The sequence below is a fragment of the Chrysemys picta genome, chromosome 3 (genome assembly GCF_011386835.1).
Source record: "Chrysemys picta bellii isolate R12L10 chromosome 3, ASM1138683v2, whole genome shotgun sequence".
In the NCBI taxonomy this organism is placed as follows: domain Eukaryota; kingdom Metazoa; phylum Chordata; order Testudines; family Emydidae; genus Chrysemys; species Chrysemys picta.
Genome location: NC_088793.1, coordinates 69443787 through 69457391, shown reverse-complemented (window position 1 = coordinate 69457391; position 13605 = coordinate 69443787). Strand labels below are relative to the sequence as shown.

At 42.0% G+C, this 13605-nt stretch overlaps 1 long non-coding RNA gene across 1 annotated transcript; it reads left to right on the top strand.

Moving 5' to 3' along the window:
* Positions 1 to 1935: 1935 nt before the first annotated feature.
* On the top strand, positions 1936 to 11847 carry LOC135982269 (uncharacterized). Its single transcript, XR_010599534.1, has 3 exons — positions 1936 to 2375; positions 3653 to 3770; positions 11055 to 11847. It is a non-coding gene; the product is annotated as an uncharacterized LOC135982269 (long non-coding RNA).
* Positions 11848 to 13605: the final 1758 nt, after the last annotated feature.

The following is a 13605-nucleotide window of genomic DNA, read 5'->3' as shown; positions in this document are numbered from 1 at the left end:
GCAGGAGGAGGACTGCCGTGAACAGAGCAGTTGTTTCAGAATGGGGATGCATCTATTTTGTTACAGATTCAGTAAACCCACTACCAAAATTGGACTCATGACGCAAGTTAAAACACTAGATGATTCACAGCAAAAACGTCTGTGGGTGGATGCAAGGCAGTTCATTGCAAAAATACTCATGTTAACCTGCAGCAACTTTCAAGTGTAGACAAACCTTAAATCCCTCTGTGTAATGAGCCTCCTTTGGATTTAGCTAGGCCTACAGTCTGCTAAAGAAATGGCCAATGGCCAGGGCCGGCTCCAGGGTTTTTGCTGCCCCAAGCGGCATAAAAAAAAAAAAAAAAGCCGCGATCGCAATGGCAATTCGGCGGAAGGTCCTTCGCTCTGAGCGGGAGTTAGGGACCCTCCGCCGAATTGCCACCGAATAGCTCGACGTGCTGCCCCTCTCCGGAGTGGCTGCCCCAAGCACCTGCTTGGCAAGCTGGTGCCTGGAGCCGGCCCTGCCAATGGCAAACTTCTGAGCTACCCATGCTTTTCTGTTGATGTTTGAAAAGCTTTTCTATTGTTATAATGCCACGTACACTACCTCTCTTTTATTAGGGAGAAGCAGTGCAGGGAACAGAGGTGTTGGTTCATCATCCTCTGGTTAAAATAACGAGGTGGAGAATTCACTGACATCCAATGGCTGTGAAGCATGCCAGTATGTTTCTAGTTCCCCCACAGCTACAGGGGCTGTATGCTTTCTGGATCTGTCCAGCTAGAATATCTCCACCAGTTTTCCTCCCAGATTCAATTTAAGCCCTGTCTAGGGCTGTGAAATGACAGTAGCATGTAAGGCGGGCAAAGACCTAAGGACCAAACCTTTTAAAATCCATGAAAGCTCTTCTCACTTACTGTACATTAGCATAGTTCCACTGAAGTCAATTGAGCTGTGTCAATTTACACCATCTGAGAATCTGGCCCTAGCACTCTGTGAACCTTGTAACCCCACTTGGATGATAAATGGTGATGACCAGAATCTTAGGAAAACAACGAGGAGTCCGGTGGCACCTTAAAGACTAACAGATTTATTTGGGCATACGCTTTCGTGGGTAAAAAAAACCCACCTCTTCAGATGCATGGAGTGAAAATTACAGATACAGGCATAAATGTACTGGCACATGAAGAGAAGGGAGTTACCTTACAAAAGCTCATGTGCCAGTATATTTATGCCTGTATCTGTAATTTTCACTCCCTGCATCTGACGGATGCAATTTACATTTATACTAAGGTCCCTTTACACCACCCTGGCACTTGAAGAGGGCCTAAATGTAACAATAAAATAAAATAATAATAATAGTAATAATAATAATTTATGCTCACTTTACGACCCCATTAGACTGCATTAGACTAGTTACAAAGGTAGGTGAATACAGTCGGAGTGTTTTCATAAATAGTCACTTATGTTTTTAAAGGAATTTGCTTTGGCCTCCACACCCCTCCCCATGTTTGCTTTTTTGAATATGCATGTGACTGTGTTTTACCGACACAAGTGTTCCTGGAAAGAAGATGTTGGCCTTACAATCGTGAACATTTGTGGAAATCAAGTTTGAAATTTGCATCCACAGCTGTTAATGCCAGAAGCCCCCGGGGACTCATCCACTCAGCAAGCAGAAACAGTGTCACATGATAGATTCACATCAGCACCTGCCAATGCAACTCAAATAGTGCACAGCAACAGGTCGGGATCTGCAAAATAATGTGTGAAACAATGTTGGATAACCAAGTGTAGCAGGGCGGTCACCCCGCTCCGGTGTGGAAGGAGTTAAAAACAGCACTGGGAAAGGGCTGCCCCGGAAAGCCAATCAGAAGCGGGCTTGAGGCAGCCAATCAGGGCTGGGCTGGGAGTATAAGAAGGCCTAAGGGAGGAGTTGGGTCAGAGTCTCTCTCCAGCCTTGGAGGTAGAAGGACTTAGCTGCCTGGGAATAGGGAACTTGAAGCAGAACAGGGCTGGGGAAAGACAAGAGGAGCTGCAGCCTTGCAGCTCCCCAGACTGAGGTCTTGATAAAGGCCTATGCAGGTACTGGGAGGTGCAGCCCAGCCCAGAAGTAGGCAGAGGCAGTTGGTCTGACTCCCTTGCCAATGATGAGTGGCCTTTACAGACTGCAGTTTGCCCCAGTGAGTGGGGGCTAGATGATGACTGGCAGTAGCCACTGAGGCAAGGGGGGTGTAGAGGGTTTGGGGTTCCCCTGGGAGGGGAGACCCAGTGTGTGGGGATACTGAAGTGGGCAGGACACCAGGGTCCAGGAGGGACACGGGGACCTGAGGCAAGCGAGACACCGGCTACCAGCAGGCACTCAAAGTGCTAATTCCCAAACGATCAGCAGGAAGCACCGGTGAGTCATTGGTCTGTTACACCAAGACATTCAAAGAAATTGCAGTCTGCTTGTGGATATTACACAGGCAGGAAAAGAGGCTAAATTCAGCTAAATTATTTCTTGTGAATTAATCTCTCAGTTCTAATTAGTTAGGGCCAGATCATTCCCTGAGATCTGCACTCAGAGACCCTCCTGCTTCACCCCCCCCTCATCCTGAGATTCACGGGTGGGTATCTGAGTCATTTCTAGCAGATAGGCTAATGGTATTGAACAGAAGACTGTAACAGCTTAAAGTATGTAATACTCTAGGGGTCTGTCTGTGAGAATTGCCAAGCAGTTAAGGTGCTTGGCACATATTACAGAGTGATCAGTTTACTCCCTGTCTGAAACACTGAACAAAGAGTAAGATTCACTGGTTAATTCTACCAAGGGTCCCTGATATATTTTCACTGGGTACAGTAAAAACACAATCCTTCTGGGATTTTTCTGACTGTGCGTTGTGGGGATACCTGTTATAAGCAGGAAATTCTGGGACTCGGGGGGTGGGTGAAACTAAGTAATTCCTGTGATGATTCTTGTTTCATCTCCTCATACCTCTTGTTATGAACACCATTTTCAAAGCACTGTCAGGCAGCTAGAAGGAAACACTGGAATGCACAATAAGTGCTACATGAAACAAGGCTGTGGCAACTTCTAAATGGGAAGGAAGGATGGAATATTTAGTCTATTCATTTTCCCAGTCCAGCCTGAGAAGTGGAAAATATTCAGATTAAAAACTCATGCAAGACCAGATGCTCTTTAACCGGTCACACTTCAGCAAGTGTGTGCACATTAAAGTTTAAAAAAAAAAAAAAAAAAAAAAAATCAAATGAGCTAACATAACTGGAGCTCAGGAAATAGGTGCATTAAACAAATGCCGACAGGGCATGCATGAGCACACGTGAGCCGTTGTGTCTACAGTACATAATTCCTACAGTCTCTATTTGCATTTGGAGATAAATTGGTCAGATGCTGCAAATACAACGGTCCTTGAATCTGCCTAATTTGGGACTAATCCTGCATTCCTTATTCAGGCTAATATCTCACTAAATATGCAAACTCACCAGCCAAATGCATGCCCGCCCCTGCATAGGTGCAACAACCACATGAACTATTACAGCCCTGAGTGTACAACAGCAGCCACAGATGAGCGTGAGAAGCAGGATACCAGCCATTTCTTTGAAATGTGGGGTTCTGCTGGGTTCCTGATTGAGCCCCTTCTGTCTAGTATAGGGAAAAATGTTATCTCCCACCAGGCTGCTGAATCTAAAAGCACAATGACATCGATGACATTCATGAGGGACATCTGAATTCTTCTCTCAAGCTGGCGCGCCTCGGCGCTGTCCGAAAACGAGTAGAACGAACCACATGCAGGTTAGTAGCTGCTCTTTTAAATCCAGTAATCTAGCATTCATGCTGCAGCTGTCAGACAACAAAACTACAACAGATGTTACAGCAGGACTCCAAATCTGCTGGCCCGAAAAGGAATGTGATATCCTCACTGTTCAGTTCTCATTCGATCAGTGTTCTGAAACAGAAGCTAATGCCATCAGTTAGTTTCTTAGGAAGGGAATCTAGAGTGTTTCCTAGCAAGTCAGCAAAACATTCCATGCAGACTTTACCTCATTCAGTAGAAAATCTGATAAGGTCGGGGGGGTTATTAGACTAAAAAATAACAGAGATCACACCATATATCATCATGCCCTCATTTTTTGACCATCAAAATGAAGACAGTATCTCCTTGGAGATTTAAAAAAATCCTTCAACAAAGCTACCAAAAAGGCCACTTTAGTGGATTTTTTAATATATTGCTGTTTTTCAGCTTCACAGAACATAAGGGCATTAAAAATTAGTTTTGTGGTGTAATAAAGTGGATGCCTCAGAGGTTTTTGGAAGCAGAAGCGCAGATTTTTTTATTTGCATGCAAAAATTCATGATGGAAATAAAAACATGAACACATGGTTTGATTGTTAAACCTTTGTGGTTTAGTATATTGCTGACTTATAACAAAGCAATCAACAAAATGAAACATCATTTTAAACTAAACAAGAGGATGAGCATTAACATATGATACACAATATTTTCGATACATATATTTTTAAAATTCTCATGGAATAGGTATATGAAAATACAGTTAAAGGTACCCAGCCCTGAGTGTTTTGATCTTTTGTTCCTGATTTTTGAGGTCTAAGTATAGTTTCATGTCATTCTAGGTCATTTCTTGTTTTATATACCCCAGTGATTTTTGGTATATATTTAGCCCAGAATTCCTTTGTTAGAGTTCAAAACATTGTTTTGTAAATTTCCCTCACATTGTGTCTGGTGTTTATAACTAGATGGTGCAGCAATTTAAGAAGCAAGAGAAGCAGCATATTATCCTGACCATCCTCTAGCGGGCTCATGGCAACACCTTTAGCCTAAGAACTGATAGGAAAAAAAACAGATTATTTGGTGGCAATATAATTCACTTTTTATTTTCCCAAACACCAACCTCCTCTATTGTGATCAGTTTATGGGTCTGCAGGAGGTGGCCATGACACAAGACACACTCTGTTTTTAATAAGCTGGAAAGACTCCAGCAAAGCGATTTTTTTGAAAGGTTGCTTTCACTGGCAATGTGGGTTGCTAAAGTATAAAGCATTAAATTGCAAGCTGACACTATGCAGTGTTTACTAAAGAAACTGCTAGAGAAAAACAATTCACTGTAAGCATTCTAAAGTGTGGCTAGGAATCTCTTTGTAGTCTCATGTGGCATTGAATAAAATACACACAATTAAGGTTTACATTTGTTACTAGGAGAGTAGTAAAAATGAACTGCAAACTAAAATATTGTTTATGCTGGAAGTTGGGTGAAATATTTTTGAAGCTGGTGGGCATAATAGCCAGCTTTCATTCAGGATAAATATAAGAAGCAATTAAGCTCATTTATGGAACAAGATAGCTGAAACAATAGGAGCCACCACCCAAAACACACGCAAGGTTGGTCAGAAGCTGAGCTACATGAGAGATGGTGTTTCACTGGGGGATACATGCACACACAGATGGGTGGGTATTGTTTTGGTGGAACTGTGTGTGTGTGTGTGTGAGAGAGAGAGAGCAGTTGGAGCTTGAAATACCACAGAAGCAGACAAAGAAAGCAGCAGATAGCCAAGGACAGCCAGAGAAGCATTGTAGCATGACCCTGAAAGGTAGGAGAGAGAGCTTTTTGGGGCAGAGTGCTGGCTGAAAGGGGCTTGGAACTGTGATCAAAGAAACTGCCTACTGTTTTTTTATTCCTACCTTGTTCAGTGAAACAGGATTTTGTACATTCTTTGTAAATAAACAGGATTGCACCAAAGAAATATCTGACTACATCATCAGTTTCTCCTACTACAGGAAACAACCCACAAGGCCTCAAATAGTAGCTCACCACTCAGGTCAAAAGGGGTAATAATATTTTGTGCTTAGCATCCCCATTAAGCAGACTAAAAGTTAGGGAAGAAGAGATATTCAGCACAAAAATACGCTTTTACTAACATTTCTAACTTTCTTTCCTCTGCCCTGGGTTTATCTGCAGTAGGAAAGCGAGTGGTATTTTAAAATATATTAGCATGTTTTAGCTAACTTGTTTTTAAACCACAACTAGCTAACATGATTTTAAAACCTACCTGCCTTTGTCTACACTAGTTAGTAAGTGGTGTTTTTAAAACATGTTAATTAAAACATGATACTTACATTTTTTGAAAGCACACCCCTCATTTTCCCAGTGTAGTCAAACCCTCTTGGTATATCCCGGTTCACTGAAGATAATTCCATGCAATGTCACATCACAAGTGTTGTTGCAAGCCATGATAAGCTCCATGGTATTTGTGACATCAAAGAACTATGCATGCTGGGATACCTTCATTGAACCATGAGGATTTCACTGGGGAAACCAAGAATTTGGTAAAGGGTTCTTAAAATGTTTTCAGTTATGAATACCCCACTCAGTCAGGGTAGATCTATTGGATCTGGTTGATATTTGCCAAACATCACACACACATGTGAGCACACTGTAAATGAAGGGCTGGAGTGCCCCTGTTCCAACCCTTTGATTTACAGGAGCGGCAGCTGGATATTCACAAAGGGGCAGCTGTGGGGGAGGGATAGCTCAGTGGTTTAGAGCATAGGTCTGTATTGGCTTGCTAAACCCAGGGTTTTGAGTTCAATCCTTAAGGGGACTATTTAGGGATTGGTCCTGCTTAAAGCAGGAGGTTATCCAAAAAGGTGTTCATCAATTGTAAGGAATTCAGAGAAGAGCAACAAAAGTGGTGAGGAAGTGGAGGCATCAGGCCAGGTCCTCACCTGCTACTTCATTGCTTTGGCAGAGCAGTGGCAATTTATACCCGCTGTAGATGTCTGCCAAAGAAAAGTTATAGAAGTTCAATAGGTCTTGTTTGACTAAGCAATGACTAAGGAGGTGACATAAACATCTACAAGTATTTGAAAGGTACCACTTATGAAGGAGACTATTTGGCATAATAAGAAGCAATATAACTAGCTGTAATTAGATTAAATTGAGAGAGTGATAAAGAATTTAGGCTGGATATCAAAAAAGCTACCTGACAGTGAAGTCTGTTAGTCTGTGGAATAATTTTTCCAAGGGATGTGGTGAAAACCCCATCACTTCAGTCATTTAAAACTAGACAGGAGATAAATGGACAATCCTGTAGAAGCAGAGGGCCTAGAAGATCTAAAAGTTATTTTACTTCTCTAAATCTGTGAGTAACATGAGTGACCCCTTGCCATTTCTGCTTTTCTTTCTTTTCTTTTGAAAGGCTCACACAAGTGCAGTATCTTCAAAGGAATTCCATCTGACAGTGTATAGAAAGTGATGTATTTTCTTTGATAGCTGCAAAGCACATTAATGATTCACTGAAAATATTTCAGAGCCCAGGTGATCAGAATATTGAGAGAAGTTCCATCCTTAGAAGTATTGCAGAGAGACGGTCAACAAGATTCCATCCTCCAGTACATGCTGGATTAGGAATTAGAATTTTAGGGCCTGATTTTCAACTGAGCTTCAACCAGGTGTCCACTTTTGCAGGTACACATAAAAAAACTGTGCCTGCATTATTGGACCACTAATAAATCATGGGTGCAAATGTCTGTCGAGTCGTGTACACCTTATACACAGTAGGTTGCAGAGCAGGCTTGTGTACCAGATATAGATCTGGCTACAGAGTTTCCTTCCCAAACAAATACACTGGAGATGTGTTCATTAGAAGATCCTTTAATAGTCTGCCTGGTATGGCTGAGGTTAGCTTAAATATGATATGCTGCATACACTGCCACCTAGTGGCTGTACATATAATATAGCTCAGTGGTTTGCACATTAGCCTACTAAACCCAGGGTTGTGAGTTCAATCCTTAAGGGGGCCACTTAAGGGATCTGGGGCAAAAATCTGTCCGGGGATTGGTCCTGCTTTGAGCAGCAGGTTGGACTAGATGACCTCCTGAGGTCCCTTCCAACCCTGATATTCTATGATTTATTCCATTACATCTCCCCCTTTACGTTCTACATTCCCATCATTCACAAAATTTATGCTATCTTTCAAGTTCAGTACATATCTTGTCTATTAATCATCTCTGAATCATACTGGCTTTCTAAATACATGAACCAAACTCATAACAACTTGGTCCATTAGTTGCAATGACTGGCTTTGATCAGTTAGGAAACTTTGAGTCATCTTGTTCTGCATCTGCCATCTGTAGAGTTTGCTCTATTGACTGTTCTTTCTGAGGAACAAACTGTAGATGTTGATGGGTTTGTTGAACTCTGCATTGTCAGTCTTGATCACATATGATCTGGGCGTTGAATTCTTTTTCTTTACAACAGCTGGAGTTGTCCATCCTTTCTCTCCATACAGTTTAACACAAACACAGTCTCCAGATTCTGGATGTGGCAGTTCTCTAACTGAATGATCTCTTTTATAAAAGTGTTCATAAGCTCTGTTTGCTTTTGTATCTTATTTGGCTATCCTCTTCATGTCTGGCCACCTTGGGGGGAGTTTTTTTTTCCCCCAAAGTTGGAAAAGTAGTTCTGAGTTTTCTTCCCATTAACAGATGTGCTGGACTGTGTCCAGTAACTGCTATTGGTTTTGGTCTGTAACTTAGAAGAGCAAGGAATGGATCTTTCTGCTGTAGAATTTTCTTGGTTGTCTGAACAGCTCTCTCAGCCTCTCCATTTCCTTGTGGGTAATGTGGGCTGCTAATAGTATTATCAAAATATTTTGCTTGGAATTACTTAAATTCTGCTGCAATGAATTGTGGTCCGTTGTCAGTCACTAGTTGTTCTGGAATACTGAAGTGAGCAAAATGCTCTTCAGTTTCTTGATAACATTGCAATATGTTATGTCTTCCATGTAAGTTATTTCTAATATACCTGGGAAAATAGTCCACTATGCTCAGGTAACAATGCCCTCTGAAATTGCATAAACCTGCAGCTAATATCTTCCAAGTTCTATCTGGTATGCTTTATGGTTCAGCATTGTCTCTTAGGTTATTTGTACTGGATCTCCTTTCAAAAGTCGGATATCAAATTCTCCATTGAGTTCTTCCACCTTTTTCACTAGGCCCATCATAGCTGCCACGCTGAGGCTGCAAAGGTTGTTGGTCTTTGTTCCTATGATCATATGCACTCTGGATGCAAAGCTTTTGTCTTTGTAAGTTGTTTCTGTGGCCAACTGGCCCATGCAGTGCAGAATACCTCCAAGGCTAATCAAGGCTGTCACGTGATTTTATCTCTGCGAAAGGTTGAATGTGATTGTAAGACTATTCTGAGATGATGGTCACATCTGCTCCTGAATTAATTTTAAAATCAATAGCCTTTTCACAAATAATCATTTTCACTCTCCAGCAGGCTCTGTGTCATCACACAATAGAGCCCAGGAACAATGGCTTTGGATCATCTGTAATTATAGTTAGTTCTTTCACTGCCTTAGTATGGCAAACAGCTCCAAAATGTCCATATTTTGTACATTTATTACATATTTCACCTTTAGCTGGACACACAAGGCTTGAACTATGACATTTTCCACATCTTGTACATTAATTCTGAAAGTCTTCGTAGTTTGCCTGGAATTTCCTCCTAGCCTTAGGGCTTTTATGGTGTTTTAGCACTCAAGATGCATAGGTTTAAGCTTCTAAGCTAGTTTGTTTTTCAGGTTTGTCAAGTTGGTTTTACTGTTTTACAAGTTCAGACTGTTTTGCTATTTGGATAGCTGTGTTTAGGGTTAAATCTGTCTTCAATTGTAGGTGCAGTGAAAGGTTCTTGTCTACAAGACCTGTAATTAGCCTGTCTCTGATATTTTCATGTTTTGCATTCCCAAAATCACAAGTCTCTCACAATGCATGCAAAGCTCATAGAAAAGATTCAACATTTTCTCTTGATTCCTAAATTTTCTGGTAAAACCATGCTCTTTCATAAACCACATTTCTCTGAGGTATAAAGTATGCATCAAACATAGCCTTTCATTGTCATCTTGGGACTGTCTTCAGTAAAGCCAAATGTTTCAGAGATATGCTCTGCCTGCTTCCCCATAGCATAAATTAAAGAGCGTACATGAATGTCTCTAGTTTCCTTGTGGAGTTCATTTGCAATGTGAAATCTTGTAAAATTTTGTTTTCAGTTTGTCCATTCTGTAGGTCTATCAAAACTGAAGTTCTCTGCAACACTGAAGAATGGTATGTTGATAAGACCAATCCTGCAACCTTTGTTCTCCTCTGGCATTAGTTTACTTTTGACACCATGTCATGTACACCTTGTACACAGTAGGTTGCAGGTTAGGATCTTGAACCAGATATGGATTGGCTACAGAGCTTCCTTCCCAAATAGGTACACCACAGATGTGTTCGCTATAAGACCCTTTAATGTTCTGACAGGTTTGGCTGAGGTTCGCTTAAAAAGGTATGTTACAACACAGCACCATCTAGTGGCAGAACAGTTTACTACAATTTAGCATTCCATTCAAGCAGTTAGATACCTAATTTTCACTTGTGTGCTCAGATGGATGACTAATTGCTGGGTGCAAAACCTGTGCACAAAAAGAGGCCATGAGCAGACTTCAGATGTTGAATACTTAAATACTGTTGAATATTTAAACACCACACTTTTTGTTCCGATTGTATTGAAGCAAGTATTGAACTTAACTGTCTAAAATAGCCCAATACTGACTTCAATAGGAGTAGTAAGACCATCTTTAGATGTAAAGTCTTTGAAATAGATGCTATGTCTTCCATGTTTTGCACATTGTTGAGCACTGACAGTGCTCAATAAATAGTAAGATTATAGAAAGCTGGTACTGAAGGAGGATGTGCAGTTGTTTAGTGCCTCCAGCTATGAGTTCTTACTATATGAGAAATGTGTAGAGGAGTAAAAGATAAGAGTACGGTATTGGGTTCACATAGGGAAACTAAGTTTTCCCAGGTGTCCTCAACACTCCAGCACCACCACCAGATATCGTTGGGAGTTGGAAGGTTGTGTCCAATCCATCTCCCAGTGAAGCCAATGGGAGTCTTTCCATTGCCATCAATGGAAATTAGATAGGCTCCTTGGTAGGATTCAGTAGATCTACTACCTGCTGGGCTCAGGTGACCCCTTCACTGAAACTTTGCATGGATTTTGGCACTTTCTTTCAGATGTGCAGTGGTCTCTGGGTGCATATGAAAGAAAAGCCCAGAAGTATAGAAGATTTCAATGGATTGGCCTGGATTCAGCAGCTAGGAGGAGACCGGAGTACTTTCAGAACTTGGGTTCAAAAAGAGAGCGCTGACTATTAGTTATAATCTTCAGGGCTACACACAACCTTGTCCCAGTCACGTCACGTTCTTAGCATGATTGCTACCACCAAAACTAATGCCAAAAATGCCTTTCAGCTGTAGCTGAAAATAAAGGCCTTGTCCTTCACTGACTGCACCTTATTTAATCCTCTACACCTTTGCACAGTTGGTATAAAATGCTACCAGATCAGCATGGCAGTGCTTTACATGACCTTGGCACGGCTGTAAATGGCTACATGAGGTGCACGGCAATGGGGAATCAGGCCCTTTATTTTCATTTCTTACATTTCACAGTTGATTGATGGTGAGAGCAACTCTCTTTACCTTTTGAACTTCCAAACTGGTGGGCTGAGCAGAAATGTGCAGCTTGTCTTTCATTGGAAGAATGGAACTGGCTATTTTAAGCTACAACTTATGAAGATGATGAACTGTCACATGCGTTTAGCTTCATCAGGATAACAACTGACATGCCTGTCAGGCAGCTGGTCTGACTGTTCAACCTCATGTGTACTAGGCTTAACCAGCATGATTCAATCTCACACTCCACCTTCTCAAAGGAAAGCCAGTGCTGTGAGTCAGTAAGACACAGATCCAAGAGTCCTTGATGCAATAATGTCAGTCTTATCAAGCAACGTTACAATGTTTAATAAATACAAACAGAAGTGATTGTACCTTCCTAATTTGGCAAAGTTGTCTGAGTACTTAGAAGGGCAGTCTAGATCAGCTTCATTAAAATGTTTTATTTCAGAAACTAATGATCCTAATCAGGCTACTGGAAATTCAATGAAGAGAACAGCAAAACTGAATGAACTAATATATGATAAGTGCCAAATTCTTTTTGTAGTGCCCAATTCTCCTGATTCCTGACTGATGCAGCCACAAAGATGTCAGATAAAATAGGGAATAAATATGCCAAGAAAATTTGGAACCTTAAATTTGGCAAGGACCGCATCAAGCCTGAAAGCCCCATTCAAGAAACACAGTAGTAAATAAATATTAATCCTTTGCCCTTATATGGGAGCTTTCCATCTGATGATCTCAAGGCACTTTATAAAACTGTGTAAGTATTATAATCCCCTTTTTACATGCTAGTAGTTAAGACTATTTAGAAGCATTGAATTAACAAATGAACAGTTTATGCCAGATAAAGCCCAGAGCAGGCAGCAACAGTCTTTTTAGAAGTCTCTGGGACAAACTCGATGATGATGATGATGATGTACGTGATGCTTTAAGTTACACATTAGGCCCAGTCATCAGGACCAATTTTTCAGTTTGGTGCTCAGTGTCATTAAGGGAAAAGGCAGCAAACGTGCCTGAAAGAGAGCCTGAGCATTAGCGGTGCATAGAGCTATCACGTGCCAGTCTGGGCCAGAGCAGCCTCAGGGCTAATGAGCAGTGGTGGGACAGCAGCAGTTTGTGGGGATGGAGACAGCCAGGAACTGCTAGGATTGAGAGCAGTTGTGGGTGGCAAGTTTAAAGGGAGCTGGAGCACTGAGAAGTCAGGGGATTCAGAGAGCCTGAGCATGGGATGGCGGTGGGAGTGGCAAAGGGCTAGGGGACTGGAGTATGGGGCTTTCAGGGGGGAAAATGAGCAGTGATTGGTAAGGGGTTTGGGGACAGGAGCAGTGGCGAGGTGGGCAGGAACAGGGGGGACAGAAGCATTGGAACTGTTTTGTTCAATATCTTTAAGGATCTGGAGGATGGCGTGGACTGCACTCTCAGCAAGCTTGCAGATGACACTAAACTAGGAGGCGTGGTAGATACACTAGAGGGTAGGGATCGGATACAGAGGGACCTAGACAAATTAGAGGATTGGGCCAAAAGAAACCTGATGAGGTTCAACAAGGACAAGTGCAGAGTCCTGCACTTAGGATGGAAGAATCCCATTCACTGTTATAGACTAGGGACCGAATGGCTAGGAAGCAGTTCTGTAGAAAAGGACCTGGGATTACAGTGGATGAGAAGCTAGATACGAATCAGCAGTGTGCCCTTGTTGCCAAGAAGGCTAACGGCATTATGGGCTGTATAAGTAGGGGCATTGCCAGCAGATCAAGGGATGTGATCATTCCCCTCTATTTGATATTGGTGAGACCTCATCTGGAGTAGTGTGTCCAATTTTGGGCCCCACACTACAAGAAGGATGTGGAAAAATTGGAAAGAGTCCAGCAGAGGGCAACAAAAATGATTAGGGGGCTGGAGCACATGACTTATGAGGAGAGGCTGAGGGAACTGGGATTGTTTCTTCTGCAGACGAGAAGAATGAGGGGGGATTTGATAGCTGCTTTCAACTACCTGAAAGGGGGTTCCAAAGAAGATGGATCTAGACTGTTCTCAGTGGTACCAGATGACAGAACAAGGAGTAACTGTCTCAAGTTGCAGTGGGGGAGGTTTAGGTTGGATATTAGGAAAC